We start from the raw sequence: 17,000 nt of genomic DNA on the forward strand, positions 1-17,000 counted from the left end.
CAATCAGTAATATGTCATCCACATATAATATTAGAAACGCCACAGAGCTCCCACTCACTTTCTTGTAAATACAAGATTCTCCAACCACTTGTATAAACCCAAATGCTTTGATCACCTCATCAAAGCGTTTATTCCAACTCCGAGATGCTTGCACCAGTCCATAAATGGATCGCTGGAGCTTGCACACCTTGTCAGCATTTTTAGGATCGACAAAACCTTCGGGTTGCATCATATACAACTCTTCCTTAAGGAAACCGTTAAGGAACGCCGTTTTGACATCCATCTGCCAAATTTCATAATCGAAAAATGCAGCTATTGCTAACATGATTCTGACGGACTTAAGCATCGCTACGGGAGAGAAAGTCTCATCGTAGTCAATTCCTGGAACTTGTGAAAAACCCTTTGCCACAAGTCGAGCTTTATAAACGGTCACATTACCGTCAGCGTCCGTCTTCTTCTTAAAGATCCATTTGTTCTGAATAGCCTTGCGGCCCTCAGGCAGTATCTCCAAAGTCCACACTTTGTTCTCATACATGGATCCTATCTCGGATTTCATGGCTTCTAGCCATTTGTTGGAATCTGGGCCCACCATTGCTTCTTCATAATTTGCAGGTTCATTGTTGTCTAACAACATGATTGATAAGACGGGATTACCGTACCACTCTGGAGCAGCGCGTGATCTCGTCGACCTGCGTGGTTCAACAGAAACTTGAACTGGAGTTTCATGATCATCATCATTAACTTCCTCCTCAACCGGCGTCGCAACGACAGAGGTTTCCCCTTGCCCTGCGCCACCATCCAGAGGGATGAGAGGTTCGACAACCTCGTCAAGTTCTATCTGCCTCCCACTCAATTCTCTCGAGAGAAACTCCTTCTCGAGAAAAGTTCCGTTCTTAGCAACAAACACTTTGCCCTCGGATTTGAGATAGAAGGTGTACCCAACTGTCTCTTTTGGGTAACCTATGAAGACGCACTTTTCCGCTTTGGGTTCCAGCTTTTCAGGCTGAAGCTTTTTGACATAAGCATCACATCCCCAAACTTTAAGAAACGACAACTTTGGCCTTTTGCCATACCACAGTTCGTACGGTGTCGTCTCAACGGATTTCGATGGTGCCCTATTTAAAGTGAATGCAGCTGTTTCTAATGCATAACCCCAAAATGATAACGGCAAATCAGTAAGAGAAATCATAGATCGCACCATCTCTAACAAAGTACGATTACGACGTTCGGACACACCATTACGCTGTGGTGTTCCAGGCGGTGTTAACTGTGAAACAATTCCACATTGTCTTAAGTGAGTACCAAACTCGAAACTCAGATATTCACCCCCACGATCAGACCGTAGGAACTTGATCTTCTTGTTACGATGATTTTCCACTTCACTCTGAAATTGCTTGAACTTTTCAAATGTTTCAGACTTGTGCTTCATTAAGTAGACATAACCATATCTACTTAAATCGTCAGTGAAGGTGAGAAAATAACGATATCCGCCGCGTGCATCCACGCTCATTGGACCACACACATCGGTATGTATGATTTCCAACAAGTCACTTGCACGCTCCATTGTCCCGGAGAACGGAGTCTTAGTCATCTTGCCCATGAGGCATGGTTCGCACGTGTCAAGTGAATCAAAGTCAAGTGACTCCAAAAGTCCATCAGCATGGAGTTTCTTCATGCGCTTTACACCAATATGACCCAAACGGCAGTGCCACAAAAATATGGCGCTATCATTGTTTACTCTAACTCTTTTGGTCTCAATGTTATGTATATGCGTATCGCTATCGAGATTCAATATGAACAATCCTCTCACATTCGGTGCATGACCATAAAAGATGTTACTCATAGAAATAGAACAACCATTATTCTCAGACTTAAAAGAGTAACCGTCTCGCAATAAACAAGATCCAGATATAATGTTCATGCTCAACGCAGGCACTAAATAACAATGATTTAAGTTCATCACTAATCCCGATGGTAGTTGAAGTGACACTGTGCCGACGGCGATTGCATCAACCTTGGAACCGTTTCCTACGCGCATCGTCACTTCGTCTTTCGCCAGCCTTCGTCTATTCCGCAGTTCCTGCTTCGAGTTGCAAATGTGAGCAACAGAACCGGTATCAAATACCCAGGCACTACTACGAGAGCCGGTTAAGTACACATCAATAACATGTATATCAAATATACCTGATTTTTCTTTGCCCGCCTTCTTATCTGCCAGATACTTGGGGCAATTGCGCTTCCAGTGACCCATACCCTTGCAATAGAAGCACTCTGTTTCAGGCTTAGGTCCAGCCTTGGGTTTCTTCGGCGGATTGGCAACAGGCTTGCCGCTCTTCTTCGAATTGCCCTTCTTGCCTTTGCCGTTTCTCTTGAAACTAGTGGTCTTGCTCACCATCAACACTTGATGCTCTTTACGGAGTTTAGACTCTGCGACTTTTAGCATCGCAAACAACTCGCCGGGAGACTTGTTCATCCCTTGCATGTTGTAGTTCAACACAAAGCCTTTGTAGCTTGGCGGCAGTGATTGAAGGATTCTGTCAGTGATAGCTTCTTGCGGGAGTTCAATCCCCAGTTCAGCTAGACGGTTTGAGCACCCAGACATTTTGAGCACATGTTCACTGACAGACGAGTTTTCCTCCATCTTGCAAGCATAGAATTTATCGGAGGTCTCATACCTCTCGATCCGGGCGTTCTTCTGAAAGATAAACTTCAACTCCTAGAACATCTCAAATGCTCCATGACGCTCAAAGCGACGTTGAAGTCCCGGTTCTAAGCCATACAAGACTGCACATTGAACTATTGAGTAGTCCTCCTTACGCGCTAACCAAGCGTTCTTAACATCCTGATCAGCCGTAGCGGGTGGTTCATCTCCTAGCGCAGCATTAAGGACATAATCCTTCTTTCCAGCTTGTAAGATTAGCTTAAGATTACGAGCCCAGTCTACAAAGTTGCTTCCATCATCTTTCAACTTAGCTTTCTCTAGGAACGTATTAAAATTCAGGATGACACTTGCGTGAGCCATGATCTACAACACAAATATATTCAAAGTGGACTTAGACTATGTTCAAGATAATTAGATTTCAACTTAATCAAATTATATGCCAAAATCCCACTCAAAAAGTACATCTCTCTAGTCATTTGAGTGGTTCATGATCCACTTACACTATCCCATGTCCGATCATCACGTGAGTTGAGTATAGTTTCAGTGGTAAGCATCCCTATTCTAATCATATCAACTATATGATTCATGATCGACCTTTCGGTCTCATGTGTTCCGAGGCCATGTCTGCACATGCTAGGCTCGTCAAGCTTAACCCGAGTGTTCCGCGTGCGCAACTGTTTTGCACCCGTTGTATGTGAACGTTGAGTCTATCACACCCGATCATCACGTGGTGTCTCGAAACGACGAACTGTAGCAACGGTGCACAGTCGGGGAGAACACAATTTCGTCTTGAAATTTTAGTGAGAGATCACCTTATAATGCTACCGTCGTTCTAAGCAAAATAAGGTGCATAAAAGGATTAACATCACATGCAATTCATAAGTGACATGATATGGCCATCATCACGTGCTTCTTGATCTCCATCACCAAAGCATCGGCACGATCTTCTTGTCACTGGCGCCACACCATGATCATCCATCAACGTGTTGCCATCGTGGTTGTCGTGCTACTCATGCTATCACTACTAAAGCTACATCCTAGCAAAATAGTAAACGCATCTGCAAGCACATATGTTAGTATAAAGACAACCCTATGGCTCCTGCCGGTTGCCTACCATCGACGTGCAAGTCGATATTTCTATTACAACATGATCATCTCATACATCATATATCACATCACATCGTTGGCCATATCACATCACAATCATACCCTGCAAAAACAAGTTAGACGTCCTCTAATTTTGTTGTTGCATGTTTTACGTGGTGACCAAGGGTATCTAGTAGGATCGCATCTTATTTACGCAAACACCACAACGGAGATATATGAGTTGCTATTTAACCTCATCCAAGGACCTCCTCGGTCAAATCCGATTCAACTAAAGTTGGAGAAACCGACACTTGCCAGTCATCTTTGAGCAAAGGGGGTTACTCGTAACGATGAAACCAGTCTCTCGTAAGCGTACGAGTAATGTCGGTCCAAGCCGCTTCAATCCAACAATACCGCGGAATCAAGAAAAGACTAAGGAGGGCAGCAAAACACACATCACCGCCCACAAAACCTTTTGTGTTCTACTCGAGAAGACATCTACGCATGAACCTGGCTCTTGATGCCACTGTTGGGGAACGTCGCAAGGGAAACAAAAATTTTCCTACGCGCACGAAGACCTATCATGGTGATGTCCATCTACGAGAGGGGATGAGTGATCTACGTACCCTTGTAGATCGAGCAGCAGAAGCGTTTAGAGAACGCGGTTGATGTAGTGGAACGTCCTCACGTCCCTCGATCCGCCCCGCGAACAATCCCGCGATCAGTCCCACGATCTAGTACCGAACGGACGGCACCTCCGCGTTCAGCACACGTACAACTCGATGATGATCTCGGCCTTCTTGATCCAGCAAGAGAGACGGAGAGGTAGAAGAGTTCTCCGGCAGCGTGACGGCGCTCCGGAGGTTGGTGATGATCTCGTCTCAGCAGGGCTCCGCCCGAGCTCCGCAGAAACGCGATCTAGAGGAAAAACTATGGAGGTATGTGGTCGGGCAGCCGTAAGAAAGTCGTCTCAAATCTGCCCTAAAAGCCCCATATATATAGGAGGAGGGAGGGGGACCTTGCCTTGGGGTCCAAGGGATCCCCAAGGGGTCGGCTGAGCCAGGGGGGAGGACTCTCCCCCCCAAACCGAGTTGGACTAGGTTTGGTGGGAGGGAGTCCTTCCCCTTTCCCACTTCCTCCTTTTTTTTTCTCCTTTGATTTTTATCCTTGGCGCATAGGGCACTTGTGGGCTGTCCCACCAGCCCACTAAGGGCTGGTGTGACTCCCCAAATGCCTATGGGCTTCCCCGGGGTGGGTTGCCCCCTCCCGGTGAACTCTCGGAACCCATTCGTCATTCCCGGTACATTCCCGGTAACTCCGAAAACCTTCCGGTAATCAAATGAGGTCATCCTATATATCAATCTTCGTTTCCGGACCATTCCGGAAACCCTCGTGACGTCCGTGATCTCATCTGGGACTCCGAACAACATTCGGTAACCAACCATATAACTCAAATACGCATAAAACAACGTCGAACCTTAAGTGTGCAGACCCTGCAGGTTCGAGAACTATGTAGACATGACCCGAGAGACTCCTCGGTCAATATCCAATAGCGGGACCTGGATGCCCATATTGGATCATACATATTCTACGAAGATCTTATCGTTTGAACCTCAGTGCCAAGGATTCGTATAATCCCGTATGTCATTCCCTTTGTCCTTCGGTATGTTACTTGCCCGAGATTCGATCGTCAGTATCCGCATACCTATTTCAATCTCGTTTACTGGCAAGTCTCTTTACTCGTTCCGTAACACAAGATCCCGCAACTTACACTAAGTTACATTGCTTGCAAGGCTTGTGTGTGATGTTGTATTACCGAGTGGGCCCCGAGATACCTCTCCGTCACACGGAGTGACAAATCCCAGTCTTGATCCATACTAACTCAACTAACACCTTTGGAGATACCTGTAGAGCATCTTTATAGTCACCCAGTTACGTTGCGACGTTTGATACACACAAAGCATTCCTCCGGTGTTAGTGAGTTATATGATCTCATGGTCATAGGAATAAATACTTGACACGCAGAAAACAGTAGCAACAAAATGACACGATCAACATGCTACGTCTATTAGTTTGGGTCTAGTCCATCACGTGATTCTCCCAATGACGTGATCCAGTTATCAAGCAAAAACACCTTGTTCATAATCAGAAGACACTGACTATCATCGATCAACTGGCTAGCCAACTAGAGGCATACTAGGGACGGTGTTTTGTCTATGTATCCACACATGTAAATGAGTCTTCATTCAATACAATTATAGCATGGATAATAAACTATTATCTTGATACAGGAATTATAATAATAACTTTACATTTATTATTGCCTCTAGGGCATAATTCCAACACTTTTCTGGCCCTTACTCGCTGTGCCCATTCTTTTCTACAGAATCGCCTGTTTTGGCTGGAACGGGCCCGACTGGAACAGGTTCTGGCTGCCAAACCGGAGCCCCTTGTCGCTGCGGCTGCGCTCCATTGTCCCCCCCTCCATTGCTGCCTTGCTGCTCCGGGCCCTGCTGCTCCTGGGTCAACCAAACGATAGATTAGTTCCTGGTGAATGGTGACAAGATAAACACAGAACCATGAATGGTGATAAGAAAGGATGAGCCCAATACCTGGTGCACTCCGTCACGGTCACTGATAAATATATAAACTTACAGTATAGCCCCAAATAAACACATAGATGTGCACAACATAGATAAGATATAAACGGGCCCGATATAAACACGGGCATCACAAAAACTGGCACAACAGTACGTAGGGCACAATAGTACGGGCGATTACAATAAACTTACAGATAACATAGTGTTCAACATTACAGATACGATAGATAGATTAAACTAAGATAAACCCGACATGGAGGGGCGACGGGCGCGCGTCTTCACTTGTCGTCGTCGGCCGGCGGGAGGTTGTAGGGGAGGGTGTGCATGGCGTGCTCGTTGGGCCAGATGTTGTCGAGGTCGGTGAAGATGTTGTAGGTGGTGAAGCAGATGAACTCGCACCCGCCAAACCACACACGGCCGAGGAGGTGATACGCGTCGTAGGGGTTGCGGAAGCGCACGATCATGCCCGTTCCTCCCATGCGAGACTCGTCGATGGTGAACATCTACGGAGTTCCCACACGGAGGTGGCGATAGAGGGCGCGAAGGAAGAACCCCGCGAACTCCCGTCCACCCCGCCAGCGCGACATGGCCCAGACCCGGAGTTGGTTCTCCACGATGACCCCAGCGGGGTACATCCTTTCCGGCCTGGTGCCGGGCGCTCGGAACGTCGGGCCGTGGAACTCCATGCCGGGGCTTGCGGTTGCTTGGATGTGAGGAGGGCAAGGAGGAAGATGAAGATGTGCACGGGGCAGAGGAGGGTTAAATAGCAGGTTTTGGGCGGGCTGCGTCGGTTGCGGTTCGTCGATTCAGTTGCAGCAATTAATGGATGCCGCCCATTTGCGTTTGCCTATTGGATGAAAGGGTGCGTCGCCGATTCACACACTGCGTCGAGGACTGCGTCAAGCACGCCCGCCGTTCAAACTTTCGTCGGTGCACCGCGTCGAGCATGCCCCCCTCATATTCAGAGGCCATTCAGATTGCGCTGCTAATGGCTCTGATGTGACGCGTGCATGCATGCAGAAAAACCGACGTGTGTCATGCAACAACGACGCAGACGAAGTCAGAGGCGCGTACGCCACATCCATGCACCGATTCATTTCCAAGCGTCGGATCTTCACCGAACTGACTAGATCCAACGGACAGGCCCTCACTGGGGCCCTCGATCCAAACCCCCGCTCGCCAGCCAATCAGCACACGCGGATCACGGGCGGATCACAAACATGGCGGGGTCAGATCCAACCGCTGACTCAGCAATGATCGACGGCTATAAACATGGCGGGGTTTCAGATGGGGTTTCCGGGGTTATGGGGTTTAGGGTTGCAGTGAGCTAGGGTTGAGCACAAAAAATTCAAAAAAAATCAAAAAAATATGAAACTTTCTCCCACTGTGTACTGATGCAACTACGTTGCTATAAAAAAATTGATTCATGTTATATCCATGTTTAAATGAAAAAGATTCACACAATTCATGTTATTGATGGAATGATCTAGGGTAGAGCATAAGTAATTCAAAAAAAATTCAAAAAATACAAAACCAGCGCACATTGTGTACTTATTCAACTGAGTTGCTATAAAAAAATGGAAACTTGTTATATGCAAAGTTTAAAACCAAAATTCACACGTTCACGATATCGACGAAATGAGCTAGCGTTGAACATAAGTAATTCAAAAAAAATCAAAAAAATATAAAACCAGCACAGATTGTCATTTTACATCACATACTTAGCAAACAAAAATATAAACTTTGATTTTGAGTCGGTCAACGTTTTTGTGAAAAAGTTGACTGTTTTTCAAATGAGCACAAATAATTCAAAAAAAATAAAAAAAATCAAAACTTGTGCCCATAGTCCTATTATGTTGCATAGCAATCAAAAAAATAATATAAACATGGTATATATACAATTGCAGGAAAATGCCTTCAAGAAGATGGGATTTTGTTACAATGTACAATGTACTATGGAGGGGTTTAGGATGGGGTTTTCGGGGTTTAGGGTTGCAGTGGGCTAGGGTTGAGCACAAAAAATTCAAAAACAAATCAAAAAAATATGAAACTTTCTCCCACTGTGTACTGATGCAACTACGTTGCTATAAAAAAATTGATTCATGTTATATCCATGTTTAAATGAAAAAGATTCACACAATTCATGTTATTGATGGAATGATCTAGGGTAGAGCATAAGTAATTCAAAAAATACAAAACCAGCGCACATTGTGTACTTATTCAACTGAGTTGCTATACAAAAATGGAAACGTGTTATATGCAAAGTTTAAAACCAAAATTCACACGTTCACGATATCGACGAAATGAGCTAGGGTTGAACATAATTAATTCAAAAAGAATCAAAAAAATATAAAACCAGCACACATTGTCATTTTACATCACATACTTAGCAAACAAAAATATAAACTTTGATTTTGAGTCGGTCAACGTTTTTGTGAAAAAGTTGACTATTTTTCAAATGAGCACAAATAATTCAAAAAAAATCAAAAAAAAATCAAAACTTGTGCCCATAGTCCTATTATGTTGCATAACAACCAAAAATATATATGAACATGGTTTATATACATTTGCAAGAAAATGCCTTTAAGAAGAGGACGTTTACCCTACCTTATGAGGTCGTTTGTCACACATTTTTCATGACCATGGCTCTAACTTGACAAAAGAGCTCACAATGATGACATAACAACCATATTTGAGTTGTTGTGGTAGCATTGAAACATCATACCCGAGTCAAAAGTTCAACTTACTCCAAATTTGAATTTAAACCAAAATTTTTATTTTTTATCAAATTTGAAATTCAGTTTGAAAACAATAATAATCAAACAAGTTTGATGGAAACATGTGGGTACATAGTGCCCAACAAATTTTATTACATGCCATAAATTTCAAATGATCAACACTTCTATCTCTTCCGACCACACCGTGTACCCTTCTTCGCCTTGGCATTTCTTGTTTTTGGTTGTACTGCACACACAAGTTCACTGATCATCTTGGTTTTCTTCACTGGACTCGATGCTATCGCCTCATGAAACTCGATATCAGCTTCGGTTTCGACAATTTCGACAGTGTGCACAGCTTCAGTTTCAGTTTCGACAGTGTGCACAACTTCAGTTTCGACAGTGTGCACAACTTCAGTTTCAGTTTCGACAGTGTGCACAACTTCAGTTTCGACAGTGTGCACAGCTTCAGTTTCAGTTTCGACAGTGTGCACAGCTTCAGTTTCGACAGTGTGCACAGCTTCAAATTCGTCACTTGCAGCACCAAACTGTTCCATCCACTGACTTGTTTGCCTTCTGCTGCCACTCATTCTTGCTCTTTTTGTTGGCCAACACTGTTCGACAACAATAGGCTGACTTGGAAGCTTCCTCCTGAAAACAACAAAGCATGCCACATATTTATAATTTAAACAAAATTAGAATATGAACAAACATAGATAAACAAGCACATACTTTCTTGGATTAGGAGGAGAGAAAATGCATAGTCTGGATCCCTCTCTGTGCCCAAGTATTTGGCACCTTTTGCATCTATTTTTGTTACCCTTTTGAGCCCTTTTTGGCTTTGCATCTTTCTTGTCCTTCTTGCCCTTCTTACTACTCCCACCTTTTTCAAACCATGCTTCGAATCTACTCTGTTTAGGTCTGCCTGCCTTTCTTTTTGTTAGAGGAGGACACATGGAATATTCAAGCGGCACTTCTGGCCACTGTTCCTAATCTGTAAGAGGTGGAATTGGAGTTGCATATGCAGCTCTGAATTTTGCAACCGAATAATACTCATGCAGATATGGATGCATATTTATCTTTGGTTGGCCGGCTAAGAATAGAATGGCATGATCACATGGTTTACCAGTGGCCTGCCATTCGAGGCAACTGCAATCATGCAATTCAGTGTTAACAACATGCCTCCTTCCAGTCTTGTTATCTCTAACTTTAGCACCCCACAATGATGATTTTTCAACAGACAAATGTGTAAGACCTCTGCTTCTATTGACCACCTGTTGCACCACTCCTGGAAGTTTATCACCTTGCAGACAATCAGCAATCTTTTTTCTCAATTCCCACAGCAGCATGAGCATGATCCTGATTTGATCAACCATGTCATGCACAGGCAAATCTTTTAGCTGCTTCACCTTGTTGTTGAAACTTTCTGCCAAATTGTTGTTGATATGGTCACACTTGATGGCAGTGTTGAATCCTGACCTGTACCATAATAAAGAATGGTAGGTGTTCAACCATGTACCAAACTCCTCACATGTTGCCATTACCATACTAAGATGATATGAATGTGTCTGTTTAGTGTAAGATCTTGCTGCTGGCCACATTCTCCCAAATTCATCTCCTCTGAATTTTTTGATCAAATTCATCCACAAATGGCCGAAGCACTCCCTTTGCTCAGCATGTGGGAACACATTTTTAACTGCATTTTCTAGACCTTTGCATGCATCTGTGTGTATTGCCAAAGGTGACACTGGCCCTAAGCATCTTTTCAACTGCATCATGAACCATGTCCATGAAGCCTCTGTCTCTGACTGAAACAAGCCAATAGCAACTGGAAACATCCAGTTATGTCCATCTAGAGCATTACATGCTGCCAACTGACCATTCCACTTGCCTGTCAAAAATGATGAGTCTATGCTCAAATATGGACGACATCCTGCTTTGAAGCCATCGATGCAAGGCTTTAAAGCCATAAATTTTTTGGAGAAATAAACCTTGCCATCCTCTGATACCTTAGTATCTATCTCGACAACACTGCCAGGTGACCTTTTCTCCACCTCTGCGTTGAAATTGAAAAGCAGCCTAAATGTGTTTGCCCAATCACCATACAAATTCTTCATTGCCCTTTGTTTAGCCTTCCACACTGTGGTATAATGCAGTTTAATGGGTACAACTTTTCCAAGTCTACTTGGAGTCTTTTTGCAGTAGTGTTGGGTGTTTTGGCCAAAATTGGAGTTATCTTTTCTGCAACCCAAATCTGTGATGTCATGCTTGATTTTTTCTGTGAACTTGTGAGACAAGTATGTTTATTAGGGATTTGGTTAACCCTGACAGTACTTCCATCAGGCTGCAGTCTAGCAGATATGTACCACTTGCAAGCCTCCTACCACTACCATCAAAACCTCTGCACTTAGCATAAAACTTCTTTCTATCAGTCCAAATTGTCTTGGCATCAAACTGATGTCTGACTGCATAAGTCTTGAAAGACAACCTGAACTCATCCATGTTTGGCCACAACTTCCCCACTCAAATGACAGGGTTTTCCTTGTCATACACATGCACTAGCTCTTCATCATGTGCATCATCTACATCATCTGCAGCATCTTTCATCAACTGTTCATCTACATCACTCAATTCTCAGTCATCATTATCACTTGTATTAGCTTCATCTCTCTCCTCCTCATCTCTGTCATCGACTAGAATGCCAAATAGTTTGGCCATCTCAGTATCAACAATTGGTGCAATGACCAAATCAGTAGGCTCCTCCAACTCAACTGCATTCCAATCAACAACATTAACATTTCCCTCTTCTACATGTGCATTAGCTCCATCGGCTATTACTGTTAGATCCGTAATAATGGGAACGATATGCCTCTGCGAAGCCCAATCATCATCTGCCTTCTGCATAGCCAAGTGTGACGGCACATAACCTACCTTCGAGTCAATATTCAGATCAACGAGCTCAGCAAAAAATTCAGCCCTGAGGCTTGCCCAGCCCTCTTGCCTATCGATTTCAACAACAATATCTTCACCATCTTCAATTCTGACATACTCTCCTTTGAAATCATCATACCGCAATAGTGAAACCTCTTGCTCTGGACCCCAAAGCACAGTTTCCCCAATTTTCTCCACCAATTTCCTCACTGCCTTCTCTTCCATCGACTGTATGTCAATGGGATCAATTTCTGCACAATCAACCTCCCATTTCACAATTGTGTCTCTCTGGATGTTCTCAATGCTACCATCAACTAATTTTGCCGTCGATGGAAAGAAATTGATTGCAAATTCAAATGTTTCAGCAGCATTCCCTCTGTTATAGGCGGGCGGGCAGCGTCAGACAAAGCAAAGATTGCCTTCAATCGCACTCACAAAATGGGCGGGAAGGGAGGCGCATTACCTGTTCGAAGCTGAATCTGGCGGCTCCTTCTCGACCTGACCACGGGCTCCTCTCACCGTGCCGCCCCCTCTCACCTTCTATCGATTTCACCAAGCAAAACAGAGAGCTCAGATCTACAAGGCGGAGGGGATTGGGACTAGAGTATCGAATTCACTCACCACCATGGCCGCCGCCGCCGCCGAAAGGGGGCTACGCCGAGAAAGAGGGCTCCTCCGCCGTAGCCGCCGCTGGAGCTGAAGATGTTGGGCAGTTTCGAACAACTCTAGTCGGGCAGTTTCACGAGATGCGGTGCTAATTAATTTGGGCCCAAATTAGGTAAGACATGACTTAACGCAAATTGGACTAGTTGACTAAGGTTTTATCGCATGTGTGGCCGTGAGCTATTTTCTCCCTGCAAACCGTCGCACGAGAGCTATTTCATCGAACAACGTCCCATTCCATCCAATTCGCAGGAAAGACGTCGCACAGGAGCTATTGGCCCGGTCTCGTTAGAGCATTTAAGCCATTCCCATCTCAGTCTCAAAGCCAACCCGTGTTTGTTCAGGTCCAACACTCCCACACCACCAATTTGCTTGGACCGGCAAACCCTTTGCCAAGAAACAAGACACCTGCCTCCATGAATATGCTCCAATCCCGCCCAGAAGAATGCACGACAACCTTTGTCCACACGATCAAGGGCCCATTTTGGCGCGCCCGCCACCAGCATGTGGTGTGTGGGTCTAGCTGTGATCACCGTGTTTACTAGCATTAGCCTACCAGGCCTTGTAACCATCCCACGCTGCCATCCTGGCAAAAAGTTTAGCACATCATCCACCACTGGCTGCTAGTCTGAGCGGGTGAGCTGCTTGATGGAGAGCTGCATGCCAAGATATTTGCACGAAAAAGTATCCATGCGCCACGGCAGAGCACCCGCAACTCTCTCTGTGTCTGTCTCATCACAGCATATCATAATGGCAGAAGACTTGGCGAAGTTGACATGCAATCCCGAAGCGGTGCCCAACATTTGCAAAGCTAATCTGGCAAAGCTCAGGTCAGCGGTGGTAGGTCTGATGAAAAGGATGACATCATCAGCATAAATCGACAATCTCTGGTAAGGAGAGCAACCTGGCATGGCACTGATCGCTCCCCACTCTTGTGCTTTCACTACCATAGCAGTAAGTGCGTCTATCGCAATAACAAAGAGCAAGGGGGATACCAAATCTCCTTGGTGCAGCCCCTTGACATGTGTGAACTTCTTCCCAGGAGAACCATTCACTAGAACTCGCGAGCTAGCTGTAGACAGGATGATCGCTAGTCGAGAAAGACCCGTGCGAAGAGAACCCTTTCGCCCTAAGCACCTCGAGCAAGAACGACCATGATAGAGAGTCAAAAGCACGAGAGATGTCAAGTTTCGCCATCACTCCTTTAGCTTTTCTCCTATGCAGATTTCTGGCCACTTGTCGTACAAGCATGAAGTTATCATGTATGTTCCTTCCTTGAATGTATGCCAATTGATTGATACTAACCAGCTCACCCATCCGCGGGCAAATTCTCGAGGCCATCATTTAGCCATAATCTTCGAAATACAATGTAAGACACTAATCAGACGTAAGTCTCCAATCCGGCATGCATCAGCCCTTTTAGGAATGAGAGTTATGATAGCCTGATTCAATCTCCCAAATCCTCTCCCATTTCCAAGTTGGAATTTGTGAATCGCTGCCATGATATCTTCTTTAATTATGGTCCAAGCTCTATGAAAGAATAGTCCGATGAAGCCATCCGAACCTAACGCCCGCACAGCCGGCATGCTCTTGATGACCGAGTAGACCTCCTCCTTCGTATAGATAGCATCCAGCTCTTAGAGGTCCAGCAGAACTATGCCCAGGAAATCTAGATCAATCGAGTGCTCTCTCACCTGATACGTGCCCAAAAGCTCCTTGTAAGCATTATAGAATGCCTCTTCTTTGCCACTTTGCTCGGTTATGACCATGTCTCCATGCTGCAGCGCCGGTATAAAGTTCCTCAGCTTTCTACCATTGGCCACAAGGTGAAACAATTTAGTGTTGGCGTCTCCTTCAACAAGCCATCTGATTCGCGACCGTTGTCTCGCTATCCTACGCTCGAGCGAAGCCACCAACATGTCGTTCGGGTGGTCAAGCTCCTAGTCTACCGAGACAAAAGCTCTATCAATCTTCGTGAGCGTAGGCACCTCCCCCTCATTGCTCCAAGTGAAAACACGACCATGCAAAAAAGCTCCTTGAGGCCATTTGAGTCCACAAACCCTGAATCTGCCCATCATTCTCCTATCCAGGTTGGCATTGCTTTTGTCTGCCACATTCAAAATGAGATTATAAAATCTCCAATAACAAGCCACGGCCAGGGCAAAACATGCGCCGTGCGTAAAGCTCCTCCATGAATTGGATTTTCTCATTATCCTCTTGTGGTCCATAGACCACCGACATCCATCGCCCTCCCTTGGTTTTGTTAAACGAAAACGAGATTGAATGAAAGTGAATGGACCAGCAGTCCTCTTTCTATTGATTCTCAAGTATATATACATCTGGAAGAGGTGCAAAGAAGAGGTGTCTGTTCGGAGGCATCCCTCCAGAACAGGTGCCTGTTGGCAATAGACACAAAGAGGAGACACGACTGTTCGGGTTGGACATATCCCTTAAATTAATCTACTAATTAATTTCTAACACTCCCCCTTGTACAACACCGCTCCTTGAATGTTTCATCGTTGAAAGCTTCTTGCATATAGATCTTCCATCTTGAGAAATCTTCCAGATAATCTTGAGAGTCTCCCCCAAAAACCCTGTGGGAAAAATATGAGGAGAATATAGTAGATATGTTGCTAAAACTCCTTTAAACCCAGTGGGGAAAAATAAGGAGAAAATGATGCAACATATGATGATTATTGTCTCTTGATAACTCATATGAGAAAAACCTTTGAAGAAGGAGAAAACTCATTGATAAGTTTAGAGAACAATTAATATGTCTTGAGTACTTCCTTTAAAAACCCTGGTAGGGAAAATAGAAAGTATGACATATGATCTTTGAGAAGATATTGCCTCACTAAAAACCATTATGAGAAACTTTGAGAGAAAACTCATAAGGGAAAAGAGTGCAATCGTACATGCCATTGAAAACTCCTTTAAAACCCAATGGGAAAAATACAAAGAGAAAATGATATGGCATATAAAGACACTTGTGTTTATATTGTCTCGTTAAAAACCTTTTATGAGAAACCAATAGGGAAAAATCATCAAGGGAAAAAGAGTACAATATATGCAATCTGATGATTGTTAATAGGTTATAGTTTGGGAGATTACTCCCCCTGAACTTTGCAAATATGAAGGATGTCTCATACCAATTCCATTTACATGAACATGAGATTGTGTATAATCTGTTGGATTATAACAGTAGTTTGTTTGCAAATTATTTCCTCACTTTTCTATAATCCGTGAGGCTAAGTAATTTCCGAGCAATGTGATTTATGATATTGCTCTTCATATAACCTATAGGTATTGAGTAACACAAATGGAAGTATCTTGATAAATCAAGTTATGTGATTCTGACGAATCTCAACCACATGATTTTGAGTGTGGTTAACCATTCTACTAAGTTATGCATATTTTGCAATGCCTTTAGATAAAGCAATTATGTTAGAATGATAACTGGAAATAACCACTAAAATCCATTTATATGACTTCCATGTGAAGGCTATTCCAGCAAATTTAGTCATTGATATGGCATCGTTGAGATCAAATAAAGAGCCAATATCATTACATCATATCTTCTATTTCCTGATGGAAATATCCAAGATTTACTGTAATCTTCAGATATAAGATGATATTACTTATATCAACCATATACCTTTTGTTGAGGGTTGCACTCTGAATAAAGATAGCAAATATAGTGTTAGGCCTGACGTAGTTTGCAAGTATATGAGTTCTTTGACATTAGTGATATATAGAACTTCAGGTCCTAGTATCACTTCATTATCACCCCTAGGTATGAATGGTTTGTACCTTATCAAAGGTAGTATGACCATACATGTCTTTTGTTGATATGATATATCCAAATTGAACTTCTCGTATATGTTTGGATATATGTAGACTGATATGTATTCTTGAGAGAATGCTCAAGTTGTAAACTTAAGCTAAATTTGGTTGAATCCAAATTTTCCGTCTTGAGATGATTTTATGTTTGTTTAGGTCTTGTAGAGACATTGATGATGAAATCATCATATACACTGAGGTGATATAAGGAATTCAAATTTGGTATTCCTTTGTTAACACATAAACAATCATCATTGAGTAATCCTTTGGAAGAAGATAATCATTTAGTCGGTAGTACCATATGATTTCCGACTATTTTGAGCCATAGAGTGACTTCTAAATTTTTACACAAATATGTTGCGATTTATTTTGGATTTGGAATTGTAAGCCCATCAGGGACTTCTTTATAAATTTTCAAAATGAGTAACTCATATGAGTACGTAGTTACTGCATCCATTAACTGCATGGATAATATTATTTGTACTGCCAATGATATTTATT

Source organism: Hordeum vulgare, chromosome 5H, assembly GCF_904849725.1.
Source record: "Hordeum vulgare subsp. vulgare chromosome 5H, MorexV3_pseudomolecules_assembly, whole genome shotgun sequence".
Classification (NCBI taxonomy): Eukaryota; Viridiplantae; Streptophyta; class Magnoliopsida; order Poales; family Poaceae; genus Hordeum; species Hordeum vulgare.